The following is a 22,496-nucleotide window of genomic DNA, read 5'->3' as shown; positions in this document are numbered from 1 at the left end:
GCTGACAGGAACCTCAAACAGTTCAACAAGAGAAAGTGCCAACCAAGTCCTGCACCGGGGTAAGAGCAAACCCAGGCACCAGCACATGCTGGGGGGTGACCAGCTGGAGAGCAGCTTTGCAGAAAAGCCCTGAGGGTCCTAGTGGATACCAAGCTGATCATGAACCAGCAGGGTGCCCTTGCCCCAGAGGAGGCCAGTGGTGTCCTCAGCTGCAACAGCCTCCTATTAGGAGGCTTGCAGTAGCGTCGCCAGCAGGTCGAGGGAGGTGATCCTTCCCCTCTGCTCAGCTCTGGTGAGGCCATAACTGCAGTACTGTACCCAGCTCTGGGCTCCCCCCGACGAGGGAGACATGGACATGCTGGAAAGAGTCCAACAAGGGCCAGGAAGATTCATGAAGGGACTGGAGCATTTCTCCTATGAGGAAAGGCAGAGAGAGCTGGAATGTTCAGCCTGGAGAAGGGAAGGCTCACAGGGATCTCACCAACATATATAAATACCTGACGGGAGGGTGCAAAGGAGACAGAGCCAGGCTCTGCTCAGTGGTGCCCAGTGACAGGGCCAGAGGCAGTGGGCACAACCTGAAATGCAGGAGGTTCCCCCTGAACATCAGGAAACACTTTTTTCACTGTGAGGGTGATCAAGCACTGGCAGAGGCGGTGCAGAGAAGTTGTGGAGTCTCCATCCTTGGCAACGTTCAAAAGCCCTTTGGACGTGATCCTGGCAAGTGGCTGTAGGTGGCCCTGTTTGTGTCAGTGGGCTTGGAGCAGATGATCTCCAGAGGTCCCTTCCAACCTCAACCACTCTATGATTCTGTGCCATTCTAATGCTCCTAGGGGTATTGGGAAATCACCTGTGTGTGTGCCCAGCTTGCCCTCACACACACAGATAACATCAGCTCTCAGATGAAACATCTAACTTCTCCAGGTTGGGTGGAGGATGGCTATTGGATTGGATGGTCTGGTTTACCACCTTATTTTTGACAGCTGTGACTGTAAACCACTTTCTGGGACTGTCACTTTGCTGGCAGTATTCTAGTGCTATCACACTGACCATGCCCCTTGAGCTCTCATGCTCTCTTTGATGGTAGATTTTTCAGTGGTCATGTTCTCAGTCATAGAAGTAAAATCCCCTCTGTCAGAAAAATGTGTCCTGTGATCTTGATATGGAGAAATAGTGTGAAATGGGGACGCTTAACACTGACTGTGATTGTATATGTCTACTCAGGAATGTGGGTATGGTGACTAGTCATGGGTGCGGTGTCTGGTCACATAGGCACACAGCTCTGAGGAGACAACTACAGTTTTTGGGGAGACGCCTGCCCCTCTTCCTCTAACAAAGGGGCTATTTAAAAGAGAATGAGAAAAGATGAGAGACATTCAAATGCTATCTAGAGGGAGGGAGTGCTAAGTCTCCTTGCTGGAGAAGATTGGACGGTCACAAGAACATGAATCACCTACAAACCTGCAAGACCACCACATTCCAGGCAAAGGACTGATAAGCTAATTAACATACGAAGCGGGGTTTAGGTAACGAATATGTATAGGCGTTAATTGAATATTCATTTGTTTCATTGTATAAATGTGAGATGGTTCGTCACTTCGGGTATGCACGCTTGTGGAGGAGCGATCCCCCGTGCATCTGCGCGCAATAAACATACCTACTTTATAACTTTCGAGTTATAGAGTCTAATTCCGCACGTCAATCTGAGAAGAAAGAGAATTGACATGTGACTTTATGATGTACTCTTCTGCTTGATTTCGTGCTACTGCAGGGGAGTGAACGTGACATAGCTGGTCTTCTTTGGTCCTGTTTCTAGACGGCTTCCAGTATCCCTGGATAATTAGAGCGATGCCAAAACAGCACAGAGTAACTGCTCAGAGTTGAATTTTGTCTTTAAGCAGCAAAGGTATTTATTTTGTGCAACGTTGGGGAGCTAGCCGATTCACACCGGACAAACTAGCTCCGAAGTTTTCAGTGAAAAGTTAGGTATTTTATACAGTTTTTGTGAGAGGTTACAACATCTTTACATACATAGTTATTCGATTTTGACACCCAGTCATTCCATTCACAATAGGTGGGATCTAGGTGGAGTAGACCTTTCAATTTTCTTTGTTCAACGATTTCCTGACTTGATGGTCTCCTTATCTCCTTCAGGTGCCTGCCTTATCTTTTCTAATTATTCAGAGTACATTCCTTTCTCAACACAAACAGAGCATCACCCAGAGCATTGTACCAAACTCATCCTGACTAATCTTTCTATTTTAAAACCTTGTTCTGTTTCAAAAGGAGTGGGTTTGCAGAGGTAAAGTAGTTAGAAACAGTGTGCTGGTTTGGGCTGGGATAGAGTTAATTTTCTTCATAGTAGCTAGTATGGGGCTGTGTTTTGGATTTCTGCTGGAAAGACTGTTGGTAACACAGAGATGATTTTGTTATTGCTGAGCAGTGCTTACCCAGAGCCAGGGGCTTTTCTGCTCCTCACCCCACCAGCAAGCAGGCTGGGGGGGGTGGGGGGGGTGGGCACAAGAAGCTGGGAGGGGACACAGCTGGGACAGCTGGCCCCAACTGACCAAAGGGATATCCCATGCTATATGATGGCATGGTCAGCTATAAAGGCTGGGGGAAGAAGGAAGGGGGAACATTTGAAGTGAGGGTGTTTTTCTTCCCAAGTAACTATTACATGATGGAGCCCTGCTTTCCTGGGGATGGCTGAGCACCTGCCTGCCCATGGGAAGCAGTGAATGAATTGCTTGTTTTGTTTTGTTCACAAGTGCAGCTTTTGCTTTACCTATTAAACTGTCTTTACCTCAACACAAGAGTTTTCTCACTTTTACCTTTCTGATTCTCTCCCCTGTCCCATTGCAGGGCGAGTAAGCAAGTGGCTGTGTGGGGCTTAGTTGCCAGCTGGGGTTAAACCACAACAGGTATTCAATTAGTTACATGGAATTACAAAATTCTATCTGCCAGAAAAGCCTGTTCCATACAAGAAACAGAATCAGGGAAAGGCTGATCCAAAGCTCTCACAGGATGCTGCAAATCTCTCCAGATGAAAATAGTTCATTGTTCATTGTTTGCCCTTACATTCTTTTTCATTTTACTTTTATGAAAGGGAAAATTATGCAATTATTATGGGAAAAAAGAAATTGTTCTAGTAGAAACCTAATCTGTCAAAATACTATTTCAACAGAGAATTTTCAGCTCATGCTATTTTCCATATCACTCTGACTTTAACTGGAATGTGGAAAATTTAACTCATATATGACACTTTCTCATACTCACAATAGTGAAAAGTAACACTTGTTACTTTTCACTATTGTGACATACCCAGAAGTTACGGTTTCTAGTAAGAGGTTAGAAAAGCAACCTGTGTGAATCAGAATAGACGTTTCTGCCTTGAGGACAGCGAACAGACTAGTTCAGCCCCATTTTCTTACCATTTTTTGTAGTTTTACTGCAGCTAACAACACCAACTTTCAGTGCAAGTCGGTATTAATTATTCTAGACTTAATTAAAGACAGCAGAGTCCACAAAAGATGTCTGTGAAAGGCCTAAGGCTATAAGTGTTGTAAGAATAGATTTATAATCTGTCACCCTCTTATAATGCAATAAAGAATTAATGCAGTGTGAGGGCAAATGAAAGAGGACTTACGCAAATCAAAAACTCAGCAATTATCTAATTATATTAATTTGCTAGAGGTTTGGTATTTTTCATACTTAGCTATTGTGATGCTACCTCAAAATTTTTTTTCTTTTTTTTTGAATTATTTTTATACATTTACAATGGCACTTATCAAAATATCACACCTTGACTACCAAATCTAAGAGACATTAGGAAAAAGGGGTGTTTTTCATTACACTCACTGTGCATCTCAGCCATTCTGAACTGACTTGCTATAATTACACCTTAAAAAAAAAGATTCTATATACAAAGTAATTATCTATGATATTGTTTAAAGGCAACAATTTAACTGGAAGCTAATGAGGGTATGACAGGTTTCAGCAGGGAGGAGAAACAAACAGAAGAAGCAACAGTTTTCAGTTTGCACATTACACTTAGATTTTGTTTGTGCTCCACAGCTCTAACCTGCATTCATTGACTTCAGCAGGATACTGCCTTGTATATAGTTGCACACGTAAAAAGTATAAAAGTAGAAAACAACCAGCAATCCTCCATTACTTAGAGATTTGAGTTGTTGGTTGTTTGTTTTGTTTTTTTAATCAAGCCTGGACATCTTTCTAAAATAAAAGCTTTAGCCTAGCAAGGAGGAATGAATCTTGAGCAAGAATCATGGGGAATGTGTGTGCACAGCCTCTTACAGACAGACACAGGCCACTTTTCCCTGTTCTTCTGTTCAACCAGCTGCAAATCAACTCCAGACTGAGGCTATTAGATTCTGCACCCAGCTAATGTATCTCTGTTGCTTCCAATCAAGAACCAGATCTAAACACAGAGAGGGTGAGCCTGTTTCTGCCTGTGATCATACCTCACATACCAGCTACAGCCTGATATGGGGGATTGGACCATTGTGGCTTTCAAATTTTGAAGGGGAAAAAAGGAATAGCAGAAGGCAAAATGGATGCAAAACAGAATTGCACTGAACACTAAAAGGATGTCTGAAAAACAACTGCATTTAAAAGCAAGCATGTGCCTCCTCTGTCCATATTATCCACAACATTGTATAGTCATTTTTGTGTATGCCTCCCCCTGCAACAATAGAAGGGAATCAAAGGGGTTGTCTCTTTAATCACCACATTAATCCATTTAGACACAGGGTTTGATAAAACAAATACTGCAATTCAAAGGCACAGCCCAGCAGGGAAATTCTGACATATGTAATAAAAACCTGGTTGATAAAGAAGCAAGAGTGTAGTGGAGGAGGAAGAAAACCAGTATTATCAGTAACCACTGCCCTGTAGTAACTTAGTTGTCCTCATTTACTGCAGCACAGAAAAATTCCCTAGCTCTCCAGATCTGCATAAGAACTAATATGTGAAGTGCAATCTTCTTTTCTTGCTGAATCTTTTAGAGTTGACCTGTGCAGTCTCCCATCAATAGTACTGTGACTTTGTCCCATAAAGTAATTAGTAATCAATCCCAAGAAGGGCTAGAGGTAGTTTACTTGCAGTAGAAGTACTTAAGTATCAAAAAGCTTAAAAAACACATTTCACACATCGTGCTACATACATGCATCTCAATTCATGACAGAACAAAGTCACTGCACTTCACTATCAGTTGCAATCCAGCCTCACCACAGTTCACAAATGCTACTGAATTGCTCAAGAAACAGTTTAGAGACTAGCTAAGTCAAAATAAGATATTTAATGTAAAACTGACATACAAGTATTCATTAAAGTAACAATATCAAAAGCATAAATGATTACCTGTTTGCAAATTAGTACATTTTTGCAGTACCTTATTGCAAATTTTGTAAAAGCAAACATTAACATAACATGAAAAAAAAAATCCCTCAGAGATCTACCTTTAAAGGTCTATACAGAATTAATTTCTTAGACAGATAGATAAAAAGAAAAAAAAAAAAAAAAAACAAACCTCAAATTCCACTGGATTGGAAACATCTAGAATGTTTGTAAAGTGAATACTAATATAATTTGTTAACCTTTACCTAAAGCAGAGATTTAGGGAATAAGCACAATACTAATTGGTCTTTCTTTAATAACTGAAGTGAAATGTGTAAAACTGCCTATAGTGGTAGAAGTAGTCGACTGAAAGTTTATTACACATAAAGGGCCCCTTGCAGACAATGTTTATTTGAACTGCTCTTTTTCCTGCACTTGAGGAGGAAAAAAAAACCTACTCAGAGTTGCTATACAAATAGATTTCCCCAGAGAAAAGCCAAAAGATTCATGTCATAATGTGCCATTTTGAAATGTGCCTGTAAGTATCTGTTTTGCTGTATCATATTAAAACAATTGCAGCTGGTTTTGAAAACATGTTTTTAAAATACTGTGAGATGGTAGGTGGTTCCTAGATGTCACTGCTGCAGAGCAATACCCTTCTAGTTCTGTATATTGCAGAAGTGGTTGCTCTTGGAGAAATGCCCGTTACAAACAGTGCTCCCAGAGCACACTGACACTGGACTCTGGGTCGAGTGGGATGCATCCAGGCTCTCATTTCCATTGAAATCGGTGGCTAAATACCTCTGTGAATATGGCATTCATGGTTAATCGCACTGATTGGAGCAAGAGCTAGCAATTAAGCTGTGTTGCAACAACCACGAGTTCTGGCATCCTGCATAATACAGACCATAGATGTGCTATGCGTTAAATGTTGTTTCAAGTCTAGCATCTGTGCTTGAACAAGAATTTTTGAACAGCATCTTGATTAAATTATCACTATTTTACCCTTCACACATTGTCCCTGCTGTTAACTACAAAAAACAAATGAGAATGTGAGTACATCCATCTTCAACTTTAGGCCTTTGTACTTTCATTAAATGTAAAAAAACCCTCTATTTGGAAGCTGCTACTTCAGATTCTGTAAGCTGTATTCAGATCGCTCCTCTCTCTTGTAATCTTAATAAATTAACTAGAATCCAGTGTAACATTCTGCTATAGGCTCAATTCTTTCTAAGTAGCCTAAAATTAAAAAATATTTTACGTATCTCTTTAGAAATTGCACATTTCAGCAAATACTTGACACAGGACAGTTTGGAAAGCGATGCCTATTTGTAGCACTGTGTGCCAAATTTTCTGTCAATCATATTTGCAAACTATAGCTTTCAGGCTAGTGAGTGTCTAATTCAGAGACAGCAAGTGTTCTGAACATTCAACTGCTTTTATGCGAGAACCTAACTGTCGATATTCTGCAGGTGTGACAAGACTTGTCTCCCTGTTTTCCAGTTTAAGTGCTGATGCCTTAGAGTTTGCATACACCAGTTTTTATAAAAAAATCCATAAAGCATGGACAGCTTATGAAAACTATTGTATTCATTCAATATTGTGCATGCACAATCATGCCCTTTGCAATGCTGCTTTTACAAATTAGGGAGGTTTATAAATAGAAAAGAAAATGGGCCTAGTCTACAGGAATGGTTTTTTTAAGACACTCTTCATTTTGTTAGCATAATGACTGCCTATTTCATTTTTTTCTTGAGCTCTTTCTTGCTGAGCATCCTGTATTTCCTCATCTAGTGCAGACTCCTTTTAGTGGGAAAATAATCCTTTTCATGGGAAAATAAAATAACCCCTTCAATTCCAGTTGTTAGCAAGGCTCCAGTACCACGATTACACAGAGATGTATTTGTAGCTGGGCATAAGCGTTTGCAGGAACATGAATCTCTCACATGACAAAACATAGTCACTCTTCTTTTTGCCATATCATTATCTTAAAAGGTGGTAATTAAAATTATTTCAAAGTTCAGATTTAAATAACATTTTGATTAATTATGGACTATCCATTACTGCTCTATTTTGAAATTTCTCTCATTAGCCTTGTATTCCATAAGCAAATTAGTATGACTGAATTATTGTTAATAACTCTAGATAGAAATAATATTCATAATCTGTATCCTGGATGTGTCAAACTGGACAAAACTTTTTTTTTTTATTTCACTTTCTGAGCCATTCCATCTTTCAGGCTTAATGTAATTATGCACCTTTCAGAATAAAAAGCAAGTCATTTTGACCTCTGCTGAGAGCAAATATAGCTCTTCGGCAGCCCTGAACTGTAACAGGACAAGATTAAAAGTTAAGGTGCACATTGCTTGCTGAAGAAAAACATTTTCTGATTAAAATGATGAAGGCAGTAGCATTCTTTAACTGTCATACAAAACATCCAAGATAAAGAACTACAGTCAAAGTGCAGGAATTCTGTGTTAGCTCTCCAGATCAATGTGATCATTACATATATTTTCATTCTTCTGCTTCTTAGAAATATTTCAAGCTGTTTTCATTTTAGCTGTTGCACATAATAATCCCAGTGGGAAAAATATCTTTTCAATTGATTTTTATAAAAAGCTCAACAGCATTCAGATCACAGCCAACCTGTGCCAATGCTTCCCTAGCTAGATCATGTGTATGGTGTGGACCCATCTCACAGACCCATTCTGTGTTCACACTGTCTACAAATTGTATTGCAATGAATGTGGAGAAAACCCCAAGTGCTTATGTTCCCTTAGGGTCATTCTTTTGCACTGCCCACTCTTCCAGAGAAGAGGGAGGCTGAGATCAGTCTGGTCTCCCTTCTGGCCCATTTATTCAACTTGGTGGCTGAAAACATGGAGAGATTCTGAGAAGAAAAAGACTGCAGCAGTAATGGTGTCCTGCTGAGAAATACGAAGTCCTCATCTCTTCTTCTGTTACATATCAGTGGTAAGCCAGTCAAAATACAACAGAATTTTAAAAGTCAAACTCTTTAGTCTCAGGAACTAGCTGTGGGTGCAGGAAGCCTTTAGGTTTTGTCTCTTAGACAATAGATATGAGGGACTGTCCTGTGGAGCAAGGCGTCTTCAAAATGTGACTTCCTGATTCATGGAAAGTTCAGGAAAGTGGGGGTAAAAAAAAAAAAACCAAAATAAATTCCATCTCCAGACCCATTGTTTCTGGAAACACAATGCGGTATCAGCATGTATGGAGTTTGGCTGGAGCAGGTTTCAGGGCAGGTCTGTCAGGGCCATTTTTCTTTCTGACCCTGCCTGGCAGGCTGCCTAAGACCCCAACAGGCAACTTAACCTTTTCATTGGTGGCTTTGTTCAAAAATGATTCCTTGAGACCTTCTTACCAATCTCAGTGATTGTCCCTGTTACAGGATCTTCACTTCACTGTAGTTTATAAATAGTTAAACATCTGTAATGATCTGGGAAATTTTTCCATTTGCCACTTATAAATTGTTTAGTATTGACAATGTATTAAATGTAACAGCCAGAAGAAAAATCAAGAATCAACACATTTCCAATGTTTGCTTTCTTTGTGGCTTTTAATTACATTTAGAATGCAGTTCCAAGGGCTAGTGAGAGACCATAAACAACAATATTCATTAAACCTTGACAATCTTGCATTTAAATCAAAGCAACCCCTTGGGCAGCCAAATACACTAACACCACCAAATTGTATCAAAGAAAAATGCCTGCAAGTTATAAGACTACAAGGTAGGAAGGTGAATCCCTTGACAAAAGATACAGAAAACTACACAGCAAGGAGGTAATTTGGCAAAAAGGAGTTAAAGCCAAAAGCAATCAGCTTTCTGCAGGAGAGGGAGAGTTAAAGCTGCAAGAAAGAAACTATGCACAGAGATATAAAGATCCTGCACTCCATAACTGTGTGTGACAGAATTTCAAAGACCTCTTTGTGGGGAGAAGTGGCCAGAGCATGTTGCCTGTATTTTTTAATGTTTCCTGTGGATTTGTACATTTTCTTGCGTACCATCAATCTACAGACAAGAATATTCATATTAGAAACCATTTATATGCTCTATATTGGTTTAAGCTTCAGTTTTATTTATTCCTGGAGGCTTAAGTAGTACAAAATTCCTGGAGGCTTAAGCAGCTCAAAAATGTGAAACACTTGGAAAGGTTATGCTGAAGTTAGAAGAAGATATTCGTTGACATAAATCCCAAATCTGAATACAGGTCCAGCCCCTTATGTCTCAGAAAAAAAAAAAAAAACAAACCAAAAAAAAAACCACAACACAAAACCAGACAAACAGGACGCCAATGCATGGCACCAAGACAGAAATGCTCATTGTTCAGTAGAGAATTTCCCTGATCCAGGACATCATCCAACAGGAAAAGCATATGTGTGTTTCAATATACCATTATCCCTGTCTTCCTTACCCACTAAAACACGACTTGTCCTTTCGTAAAATGGAAAGAGGAGCTATATTCTAAACAACAAAAGCAGGATGTCCTTCCCACAGAAGAAAAGCCCATGGGTCATAAATGTGAGGAACTTATTGCAAAAGAATGCTTTGAAGGCTAAATGTTTATATGAGCAGGAAAGGAGGACAGACAACCATAATAAAAAAAAAAATAAAAAAAAAAAACCACAAACAAAACCAAACAACTCAGGTTTACTAAATACCCAGAAGTGAAATTCAGTGAACTGAAAAAGTTGGACCTTGTTCTTGAAGCATCCATCAATCATTACTGCTGTAAACAAAATCCTTCACTAGCTGAACCTTTGGCTTTACCTGAGCTCACTGTAGGTACGTCTTTACATCCCCTCATGGAGCTCAGTGCCACCACTGAGGTGACCACTCTCTGCCTGACCAGCTGATGGCCCCCATCAGAAGAACCTGTGGTTAGTATCAAAAACATCTGTTTCATCATCCTCCTCCTGTCTTCTTCTTGTGGCACTCCCTGTTGTAGTCTCAGACAGAAAAGCAAACCAATAAACTCCAGAACGAAGTGCTGTTGCTGTGGCTCTGCCCTGGGACTTGGCAGCGACGGGGAGCCAATACTGAAGTCAGTACAGTCTCATGTGAGCAATCTGTGAGTGAGCAGCAGTGGGTTACAGTGAATTGTTCTAAGGGTTCAGCTGCCCACGCAAACCCAGTTTCTAGCACAGTTCTGTGCAGCTTTTGCTATTCACAACCACTGAGCCAGTACTGATAGTAAAAAAACTAGCTCTGAGAAGCTTTTATCTTATGGTAAACAGGCCATTTTCCGCTTCTCCATGACTCATTTACCCATTGGCAGACACAACTAGGAAAAAGGAATTAAGACTTTTTTTTTTACCTCAAAGTTACTGTGCAGATAAAGCATATTGAAGATGATCACAGAACTACAGAATGGTTTGTATTGGAAGGGACCTTTAAAGATCATTTAGTCCAACCCCCCTGCCATGGGCAGGGACATCTTTCACTAGATCTCAAAGTTGTGTCCAACCTGACCTTAAGGACTTCCAGGGTAGGGACACAGATGGTAGGTATGCTCAGACACTGGAGCAATAGAGAGCAAGAGAGAGCAAACTAATGTCTTCTGCATTTGTTTTCCATTGTCTTCTTACACTACCTCCTTATCTTGATGAAGCTTTGTGCTGCAAATCTATTCTTTTACATACCTTCTATTTTGGTATGTGAGCATATCACAGAAATTAAACAGTCAGTACCAAACAGTAAAAGCCAAGCTTCCACAAGCTCCACTGCCCCCACTTCCTACCAAGACAACTACCGTCTGGCTTTGGAATTCACTTAAGATTTCAAAGGGGAGGGAAAAAAGAGTCTCTCCCTTTTTCTTTCTTTTATTGCCTACTGAACACAAACGCCACTTGTGAAGATTAGTACAAGTACAAAAAATTCAATTTACCAATGCAAACACATTCAAATTTTTGCTCTAAGTCTCAGTACCTATGCATAGGTGAGAATGAAAAATGAGTAATATAGGAGGCTTTTCAGTTATACATAGCAGATAACCAGACATTGTTTATGGAAAATGTGTTTAGTGGCAGTAATAGGTAGGTAGATACAAACTCAACTGAGAACAAAATGCAGGTCTTTGTTGATTTTCTGTCACACTAAACTAACGAAGCATTCAATAAAAATATGCTATAGATTGATTAATAGAGGAAAAAAGAAACCTTACAAATGCCAAAATAAATGTTTTTTCCTTGAGTTTCTATCATAACCCTAAAATAAATGCTGAATATGAAAGTCTTAAAAGACAAAAAGCAATAGACAAAGCTGTTATATTGGTTATCTCTGGTTTTTACATGTTAAAAATGATAAGTGTGTTATTTCAGATAGTAATCATTTCACAATACACAGAATATGGAAAGTACACAAACAGCTCTTTAAAAAGATCACCTGATTTACAAAGAAATTAAATGTAAGGAAAAAATATGTCAATTTTAAAAAGTCCAAGTTAAAAAAAGATACTGAACAGATATCAATGCATTTAGAAACTACCCAGATAAATTGTTCTTAAAAATCCATTTGGACAATGTTTTTATTGGGTAATGATGTGTAATGGTCATCAGAAAAAGTAAATGAACACATTTCAGCAGTAACAGCACCTGTCTGTCTCGTTGTCTTTAAGTGATATAAAAATTGCATGGGTTGCCTTTGACATTCCAGCGAACCTTCCTCCACTTACCAGTCTCTGCATTAGAGGTGTTTTAACTCTAAGAGGTTCATATTTTAAACTGCAGTATTCCTTTCTCCAGCGTTGTCCCTTCCATTCAGCTTAACTCTATTGTTAAAGCTTCCAGTATAAAGATAAATCAGAATTTTATAGAACAAAAGGTAGTACAGGTGGCCAGGTTAACAGCAGTGATGCTAGGGATGCTGCCTCATCCTGACATGAAGTCCTCACCTACTCCATCACCAGCCCTCTGCACAAAAGGAAAAGGAAGCAAGAAAAATAAAGGGAGAACTTCAACCTGCTTTATCAAAGGATTGCACTTTTCCCCCTTCCTGCCTCCAGCTCAGTAGCAACGACAGACCTATTGCTGCTCTTGCCTTCAGACAGTCCAGAGGCCCAGAGGCTCAAGATTTTTCTGAGAGCAAGAAAAGACATAAGAAAAGTAAAAAAGCTGAAGTAACACCTCAATCTCTGAATCATCAGCTACAGATTTCAATAAATTAACAAACAGTTTGAATGTGTTGAAAATGTAGAATTTTAGTAATACTTACCCCTGTCATTAACCTTTATAATACCCTTTGTCTATATTTATTTGTTAGCTTTAATTAGTGTAAAAGATGTTAGTATTTCCTCTCCTACTTAGAGAGAAATCACAAAGGCATAAAAGTCTATATAGACATTCAGACTTCTTCAGAGATTTTTTTTTTAAATGAGAAATAAAACTCAAATATAATATTAAATTTCAAATCAAGAAGCTTCTCATGTTGCATTGATGGTGAACCTATGCAAATTCTTTGGAAGTTTATGAGGGTTTTTTTAAAAATTAACTGCACTAACTAAACATGAAATTTCTGCTTGTTAATAGCAAACTAGAAGACCCAGTCAACAGATTATCCCCTTACATGAAATATCATTTTGCTGTCCTTAACGTGATGTATGTTTTACAATTAAGCACTAAAATACAGCTTCCCCAGCAGTGCCTGATAAGAGAAGCAAGCTATCCCAAAGAAGATGACAGGTCAAAAGGCACCCGACCTGTGCCACAGCCTGCCACTAGCAATGCTTATGATAAACAAGGCTAGAAGGAGAAAAGGAAAGTACTTCTACCTTGTAGGAATTCTGGAAGAAGAGATTTCAAAGTCCTAGACACTTCCTTTCTAAGGTATTGGCTCCTCCTAAACTTTGAAAGACTAGACCTGTCAAATAAACCTGAACTTTATATATCTTGAAGGCTTCATAACTTTTAAGTTCATATGATACTGAATATCTTTAAGTTCTTTACTGTATTTACAGATATTTTTAAGAAATGTAATGATTCCAACCTACATGCAAATACGGTCGTTCATCTAAGTGTAATGCAGAATTAAGGATATGGCTATTTTTTAAAGGCAATTTTATCAATGAAAATAGTTTTCATTGAAAACTACATCAAAATTCATTATATTGTTGACAGTACTCTGAAAGTAAATCAGTAAAAAAAAGCAAAAATAAAGTTCAGGAATTTAAAGAAATGGCAAGGAATTATGGAAATAAAGTATTTTATAGATATTAATTCATGAATCGAGAAACCTGTTGTTATGCATCACAGTACTTGTTTTCTGAAGATGAAAATAATTATATAGCAATTTTGATAATGGATAATCATGTGGAAAATACTTTAAAAATGCCTCCTGTAGGTTTTCTTTAGCATGTCTCCCAAAAGCTCTGTAAAGAGGGAATTCAGGGAAAACAAGTAGCAATTAGGAAAGAAATAAAGGAGGGTGATCCTAGATAGCCAATCACACTTAATAAAACATATATTCCTTTTCACCATTCTTATTCATACTTTCAAAGCAAATAATTTTTACAAAATTACTAAATTCTCCTGACATACTGTTCATTGAATGTACTGAAAACCTATAGAAAATTTTTCGGTCACCTTGAATACCAGTGTTTGAGCAATGGTACCTGACCACGACACTAGGTGCATGAAGACTGTATCTCAGAGCAAAAGCAATGCCAGCCTTTCCTTTTAAAATTTTTCTAATTTTTCACCTTGAATAGCAATATTATACATAAAACACTAGGTATATTATTATATAATATTCTATAAATATAATATTATAGCAACATTGTACTAGAACACCTGTAACAACATTACACAAAAATCCAAGTGTTTAAAAATTAGTGTTAAAATTAAAGTAGGCCATGCAACTGCAGTTAACCCTTACATGAACCGAGTCTAAAGCACTCCTTAATTATGCTATTGTGGATTTTAACAGAATTTCATATACAATTACTTTTAGAAAAATTGAGATGAGCAAAAAAAGTTCTATCTCAAGAATTTTCATTAATATACACGAGGCATCTGAAATGAAAAGCTATTTAGATTGACACTGCATTCTTGTGACATTTGGGCTGACAAAATGAGCTGCAGCTCTCTATGTGGGCTGACACCAGAGATCGACTGCTCTAGGCCTCAGAGGAATGTACAAGGATCAGGAAACTAGGTCTCCACTTCAGAGAAGTCTGGAGGAGACAATGGTCACATAGCCACCCTTACCTCCTCCTACTTTCTTTTATTACTCTTTCCAGCCTGCCCTGGTGAAGATGTCATTCCACCCCTTCTCCCTTTGCCCTGTCACAGGCCGCTAGTTCACGACTTTGCCCATTCCCACACCTCATCAAGCAAGGGCACACCAGCTGGGAAGTCTCCAGCTCTCCTCCTTTTCCCCTCACTCCAATACACTGGATATAACTAGTTAGTGCAAGAACATAACAGCACTACCTTTGATATTACTGCAAGTATTTTTGGTTAATGACAAATCAAGCTTCCCAGGGGTTTGGCGCTGTAAATTTATGTTCAACAGTGTTCAGCTGCGGGGTGCTGAGAACCAAGCAAGGGGGGATGGCTGGAGACAGAAGTAGACCAGTGTTGCACCTTGGGCTTCTCTATCTACCCCAAATTCAGCCAAAAAAATCTCTACTAACATTTTAATACCTGTTGATAACAGTGTGTATTTCAGCACTATATTTCACTGTGCAAGATAAAATATGCTAACATCTGAAAATGTTGGCTGAACCCATTCTTGTTGGAGTTTTGTTTGACCGTATGGCACTGCCTCAGGGATTAATTCATTACCAGTGTGCTTCCAGAAATTCCCTAAAACTTAATTTACTATCATGCTCCCTATTTGCCATGTCACTGCAAAGAATGAGTAACATCTTTGTGCAAATACCAGATTATTAGTAATAAAATTGTAAATATTCACATTTTCTTGATTTACCAGACAATCACAATTAGGCTGTCTTCTGCTTAAGAACAACCTCTTCTCCTGCTAATGTCTTCTCTAGCTGTCTGTCCCCTAAAGATTATGGTTTTCTTTCTGTAGCCTAATAGTTGCCTTTTCTGCAAAGCTCCAAGCTTGCATAGCATGCTGAGAATGGCATGAAATGAAAATCTGACCTAACAGGTCTATTTTTAAGCAAGAATCAAATGGCAGGTTAAATCCACTCATGAAGGCATTGGCTTTTGCTTACTTGTTTTGCTGAAGGTAATGGCTCCAGAATCTGAGACTTTAGTATTTAATATAGCTAATGAACTACAGTTGATGTACAGAGAGCCTCTACAGCCAAGTCACAAGTATAGTAAATACAGCTCAAGCTCTTGTACTGCTGTAGCTCTGTACTTAATGCGCCTCCCGAAGGCTGAGAGTTTTGTGAGCTGCAGTTAGAATGAAGGACACGGTGCTGTCCCTTGCACACCTACAGCTCCAGCTATGTTGGGCTGGTAGAGGTAACACTCACATTACATAAGAACACACATATTTGAAGTATTAGTAGAGACATACTAAAGTGTTAGGCTAATGTAACCTAAAGAAGGCTTCTCTGAGGGCCTTCTGCTCTTCTGCCTAAAAGTCTTAATAAAATGGTCATAGGGCAAATCATTTTCCCAATTCTTTTTAGTAACCTTATAATAATTTAGTAAATCATCAGAATGCAATGAAATCAATATAGCACTCTCTTGTTGACTGCAAGTTCCTTCTGACTTTCTAGACTTAAATGAAAATGAAAATTGAATTTTTGTACTGTACATGATCCTAAACATTATTATGAACTGACTCCTTACATTTTTCTCAGTTCAGTCTTGATCCAAATTTACTTGTTGCCTAAGGCTGACTGAAAAGGCCTTTGTGCCTCCAGTGTGTTTATTTTCTCTGCAACCAAAATAAAATGTAAGCACAAATTTACAGACTTTTTTCCTTATTAGTTATTTAGTTACCTTATGGTACAGACTTTTTTGTGCACGCAATACACTGTTAGGCTCTGTATTGTACTCAGCGTAGAACCAAAATTCACAGCACAAGAAGAGGTGAAGGCTTTCCACAATTAACTTTCAAGGCGCCTAATGAGTGAGTTCAGGTCCAAAGCAGTGCAAAGAACCTGAATTAATGAAGAGATGAGTTCTGCCTGACACAATACAGAATGAGTGCCCTTGAAGCTAGTGCTCAAGAGCAAGAACAACGACAAGGTATAGTGAAGGAAGTTATTCAAATGATGGAAGAGGACGATGAAAATAAATCATAAAAAAATATTCTGCAATCCTGTGACATCAGATCATCTCCTGATCTTCCATGCCATGCACGTTTTTACTATTAATTATCTTTGTGTATCATAATGGCACTCAGTGGGTCCAACTGGTCTAACAAAAAGGAAGTTAAAAAGCAAAGATGAAACCTGTGTGCATTTGAGAATGGAGACTATGAGTGAGGCATTTCCTCCTTGCAAATCTGAAAGACACTCAAATATGATGAACACACCTTACTTTTTCTCAATTCTTTTTCTTCTTCAGGTCTTTTCCCCTCAAATTTGTTGCTAAGCCTTTTTCCTTCCAATTATGTGCAAGGGACCCAAATGGCTCTCACTGGAGCTGTCAAATTGCTAATTGCAGAGGGTTTGTGTTTCCACCAGTCCACCTGCGCACAGATTTATTTAACCCTCAGTTCCTGAGCCCAAATTCACTCTTTCTGTAGCAGGGTTGGGCTTTTGTTTGGTTCACTGGAAGCAAAGAAATTTTCTCAGTTTATACTGTTAAGAATATGATTCTGCTTTTGGGCATTTAACTGCAATAACTGGTATTTAATAAATCCAAATGTGAAGTCTTTCTCTAAGGTAACTAACTTATGCTATTGCCCCCTATTTGTTACAGTAATATGGACGACCAACTCTTTATGAAATATTGTTAAAGCTTAATACATTTTTTTACCTTCACGACCTGAATTATAGTTCTCCATAATGATCACTTAAATTTATCCAGTCCAGTTGGACTTCAGTGCTGTGGAGTTCTCTCTACCTCATTAACATTTCAGTTCAGCCACCAGTCGTGTCTTTAGTACAGGTCTTAGAATGAAATCCACAGTGACAATAATTTTGATGGGCAATAAACATCCTATGATATTACAACCATCTACCTGAGTGTTTAAACACTCTTTATAATAAGGACCATGGTATTTTTATGAAGAGACTTCTTGATTTACAGTCTGTCAAATATTAGGGGGGGAGATTATAAAGATCAGGAGTAGCTGAAAGGGAGTCCTGATGAAACAGAATATTTTCCCTTTGACATCTTTTTTTTTTTTCTTATAAATATTTTCAGAGACAGTGAATGATTTATTTTAAAGTGACCCTAATTCAAGGATATGCCAATAAGGCAACTGTCTTTCTCTTTGATTTAGATGTTCCAGTCTTTCCTTTACGCAAAGACTATGTTGGCCTCATTTCCTTTATAAGCAATCTTGCTCCTAGAGTTACCAGCGCACTGACTCACAAGTTGTTTCACTAGCAGGTAAGTGGAAGTTTACTAAATATATCTAAACCTCAGAGAACCTGCTTGGAGAAAGTGAAAGATGCAATGTTATTTGTGGAATTAAGTGCCATATTACTAGTGTTCCCTAAAATCTTTCATCTTACGGTTATTCTTCTCTATAGCAAAATTTTGGCAGGGGTTTTATGCCTCTTTTGTCAAGTTTTAGTAAGATTTTCCTCGTTGCCGCCTGAAGAATTTAAGCTATACAGCTTGAAAACTGCCACTAAAATGTTTCTTCTCTTTCAGATAGTGCTATTCCTGCTTCATCTCAGTTGTTCACTGCATCAGCCAGAGGTCACATAACTCTCAGAGACTTTCTAAGTAGTCATCAATGAGTCTTTTTCTGGATCTGGACTTGGAATTATGCAAGGAGGGCTACTCCTGCTGGGTATGTCTTTGTAACACTCACTGCTGCAAAGAGACTGAATCCTGTTCTCACTCTCTAGAGTAAGTATTGAGTAATTCCATCAATCTGCCTGTTACTGTTATAGATTTTTAGGAGTATAACTGACAGAAGACTGTGTGGCTTGGTGCACTGTAACTTCCAATATTCAGATACTTAATCCTATATTAGTCTGCAGCACACAGCAAAGGAAGGCAGAGGACAGCAGAGGTCTCCTTTCCTTGAAGGACACTACCACAAGGAAATCTGGGGCAGAGTAAATGCTTATATTTAACACATGTTATAGATACCTAAACTAACACTTATCCTACGACATTCCTTGTTATCATTTTTAGACCAGAAGCAGAAGCCAAATAACACCACACACACACGCACACATATATGCATGTAGTTCTGTGATAACTGTGCAGAAATGGAAATACCTGTTCCACCACAACACCATTGCCATGGGGATCTACATGCTAATGTATGGAACAGACAAGCTAGAATGACCTAATTTGTGGTATCTTCATAAACCCCACACACCTCTCCAGAGGTGGAGTTGGATGACAGCCCACCTTTTTCAATGAGACTTTGTCTACTTCTACCTATTGCAGGAGCCATGCCAGCATTGGATACCAACATGCAACCAGATTAAAGCTTTATGTAGCCACTATTCTAAATGCAAGCAGATTTTTATGGGCTTGCAGAATTTAAGTTTGATTTTTCCCACATTTGTTTCCTTATTCCTTATTTCTCCCTCCCAGACAGATGGGCTCTGAAAAGGTACATCTCAAAGAGGTGTTTCCTTCACCCTGCCCCCATCCTATAGGTTTCCCAGAGAAACTAACCATCTGTTGAATTCATTTTTTAACCATTGTCTTTTCACTATTTTTACTTTTTAGTATAAAGAGATGTAAATACATTAGTTCAGTGGCAACATAAAAAACACAACAGTATTTTTAAAGTAGCTCTCAGGAAAGAAGATCCTTTATCTTTCATACATTCTTTGATTTAATAAGACATACCTGGGTTTACAAGATCGCACTTTTAAACAGGGGGATGGGCTATAAATCCACAACTTTGTTTTCTGTCATTTAAAAATATAAAATATTATTCTAATGGTTCCATCTGCTTTAACTATTGTTTTGTTTGCAACTACTGCAGCAACTGCAGCCAGAGAAAAAGATGGTGGCACCTAAAAAAAACACCTAGAAGGGCTGCTTTCTTTAGAGCAGAAACACAGAACTCCTTTTTCAAGAAATGATTGATGCTTTTCTGCACAGATTTCCTTGATGATTGTTGAAAACTTTTCAGTGATGGCACTGTTACTGGCAAACCTAATGATTTATTGGAAAGAATAAGAACAGAGCAGTGGCCTCAGAAATGTCACTTGAAGGCCTCTTGATTGATTTTTACAATGATCCCAGAGAACTATTTGTCCTATATTCAAATTATTATTTTTCATTTCTTGTAAAAAGTTACAGCTATACATAGGTTTAAAATTTATTCTGAAAGCAAGAAACAATAGTGTTAGAAAAGAAGGTTGAGTTTGGAGCACAGTAACTAATGTTTCAAAAAAATATGAATCAGCCTACGACAGTCTTAATAAAGAAACATGTATTTAGCAGGCATTGATCATTGTACCTTGTCACCAAGTCACTCCAATGGATTGAGACTGATCTGCTAGAGTGAAGGATGTGACCAAAGGGTATAAGTATGTCACTTCCAAAACATTTACCTGCCTCAGGCACAGCAGAGTTTTTCCTTAGGTAAATTTTAGGTAATTTTAGGTAAAATTAGGTAATTTTCCTTAGGTAAATTATGTTGTCAAAAATTACGATAGACTAATAATAGTATTTCTTAATATATCACAACTTTGCAAAGCAACAGCAGCTTTACAGAGAGTGAGACTCCATGTGTTTAAAACAACTCTCACGATCACATATGCTGTCAGGCTGCAAGGACAGGGGAAACCACTGAATTTCATTCCCTTCCCTGACAGCTGTGTATTAAATGACTACGTTCCCCCTCCCCAGGGCACAGCATGCTGTCTGCACCAGTGGGAAAGCCCCTCCAAAGGGCAAGCACTGGATAAGGAAGCAAAACACCTGTCATTAGGGCATTTATGTATTTACAGCCCTGGATTTTCTACAGGTTCTAGTTTTTCTATATATAGATTGCTCGTTTTCAATAAATTGTTCACACACTTGATATGAAGAGGGTTATTTTACTAATGACTTTGTGGGCATTTTGTATTTATGCCTCATGACAAAGCAAGTATTTTTATATAACCTCCAACACTTTATGCAATTTTTTTTAGTTCTGGATACTTGAGATAACAGCATAGTTTGCAGTCTCAGCAATTGTATGCGAAAAATGATTCTGCCATCAGAATCACAAAATGTTTCCTGACATTTCAGCTTTAATTTCTTTTTCTTACTGTTATTTTAATGATTCTTGTCATTTCATTCATAAACATCTTAAATAATTCCTTTTCCTCTCTAATTGCAAAGCTTTTTTTAAGTATATTGAGAGCTCAGCCCATCTTTTCTTAATCATTTTTACTTTTCTTGCTTTCATTATCTTTGCTGAAATATCCAGTGTTGTGCATCTTTTGAATGAAGCTACACTAGCATCATATAGAGAGAAGTAGTCCTGGCCCATAAGTTTCTGCATAGCTTAGATGCTTTATTGTATTTTTTGTTGTTGGCAACAAAATCATGGCATATCGAATATACCTCACCTTAAATACAAATGAGGATATCTTTCCTGAGAGTGACATTTTTTCCTTATTCATAAAATAAACACTTAACTGTGGTATTTCAGTGCTGATCTTAAGGGGAATAGAAAAATAATTATCCATAAGAAATAAACTCATCTTTTGGATTTTCCTCATCTTTGCAAGACCTCCAGTCTGTCCAGTTTCTGATCTGGTCAGAAAATTATTCTTATCCAATTTCCAAAGCCAGGAAAAAACTAGTGTATAGAATTCCCTTCAACATATACACACATATCTGACATTTAAAATTTCAGCAAGTAAGATTTGCAGCTTAATTTCACTCTAGAAATGCTGCTTTATAAGGAAGCCACAATTAAAATAATGTGAGAAATATTTTGCTAGTAGTTAGCCCGGCTGGCGTATGTATGGTTTTAGATACAACAATATTTTTTCTGTATTTAGCTTGTATACACACACACTTCCTTTTTTTGTGTCTTTGCTGTTTTCTTCAAAAAGTACTGTATCAGTGTGAAGTTATTTCTAAGAAAGTAGTAGACACTGAAATCATATAGGACATACATTCATTATTCTGATGCAGTATATCTCCAAGATACAAACATTTAGCTAGGTCTGATGCCAGTTCATGAATTTGAGATTAGGCTACATAATGTTCCATAGCGTCCACACATGTGGGGAACTAGAATAGCTGTAATCAGTCATTAATACCTGGCTAACACTATTTTGTTGAACACTAGAGGGAGATCAAAGCAAAAGAATAAATTAACTAATAGCTTATGGATATTAATCAGAATTGTTTATGAAATTTCAGCTGGTGATAAGATGAAACACCACATATCATAGTATCTTAATTTTTCATCATAGTTATCACATGCCCTTATTTGATATTCTTTTACTTAGATTGTAATTTTAAAGAAAAAAAACTTCGAAGGAAACTGACTGTGTTTATACTAATACCACAATTTAAATTAGTTTTTCTTATGATATAAGTTTATTTCAATGAGCAGATAGAAATTTTATCAACTGAACAATGAAACATAAGCACAGAGTACAGCAATCTCAATGTTCTCTGAACACATGGTACTTTTTTCTAGGATGTACCTACAGCAGTAAGTGGGGGAAACATGTTTCTGAAGGACCTTCTCTGGAAAGAGATCTTTCTGTTAGACCTAAAGGCAAGCAACTGAGACTGTTCATATTCAGGACAGGATGGAAATTATTGCTGTCACCCTTTTGCTATCATCACAGTTGTTGTTTTGTTCAGTGTTTGCTGAGCAAAGTTTGTAACATAAAATGCCTATTTTAAGATACAGACATTTTTTAGTTTTACATGAAAGAAAGTTATCAAATACACACTTTTCGCCCTCTAAGTTACTGCTGGGAAATACCAATACTTTCAGCATGATTCCCAAAGGAAGAGCCCTTGGGGCCTTGAATAGTTTCCTAAGGGGAAGGACCTGGTTATTAAGCCCTAGCAGAGGAAGAAACCTGGCA

General features: G+C 38.1%; 2 protein-coding genes across 4 annotated transcripts in view; one reads left to right on the top strand and one right to left on the bottom strand.

Moving 5' to 3' along the window:
- LOC308059996 (uncharacterized protein) overlaps positions 1 to 22,496 on the bottom strand; it is a 114,281-nt gene that overhangs the window by 59,812 nt on the left and 31,973 nt on the right. The gene's annotated exons all lie outside the window — the stretch shown is intronic.
- MC2R (melanocortin 2 receptor) overlaps positions 1,708 to 22,496 on the top strand; it is a 37,183-nt gene continuing 16,394 nt past the window's right edge. Inside the window, exon 1 of the mRNA XM_080378123.1 lies at positions 1,708 to 22,496. This exon is cut by the window's right edge and continues 16,394 nt beyond it. The gene's annotated coding sequence lies outside the window, so the exon portion shown is untranslated.

Source organism: Falco punctatus (assembly GCF_963210335.1).
Source record: "Falco punctatus genome assembly, chromosome: 3".
Classification (NCBI taxonomy): Eukaryota; Metazoa; Chordata; class Aves; order Falconiformes; family Falconidae; genus Falco; species Falco punctatus.
The sequence above is the reverse complement of the archived record's forward strand: the minus strand, read 5'-3'. Positions and strand labels throughout refer to the sequence as shown.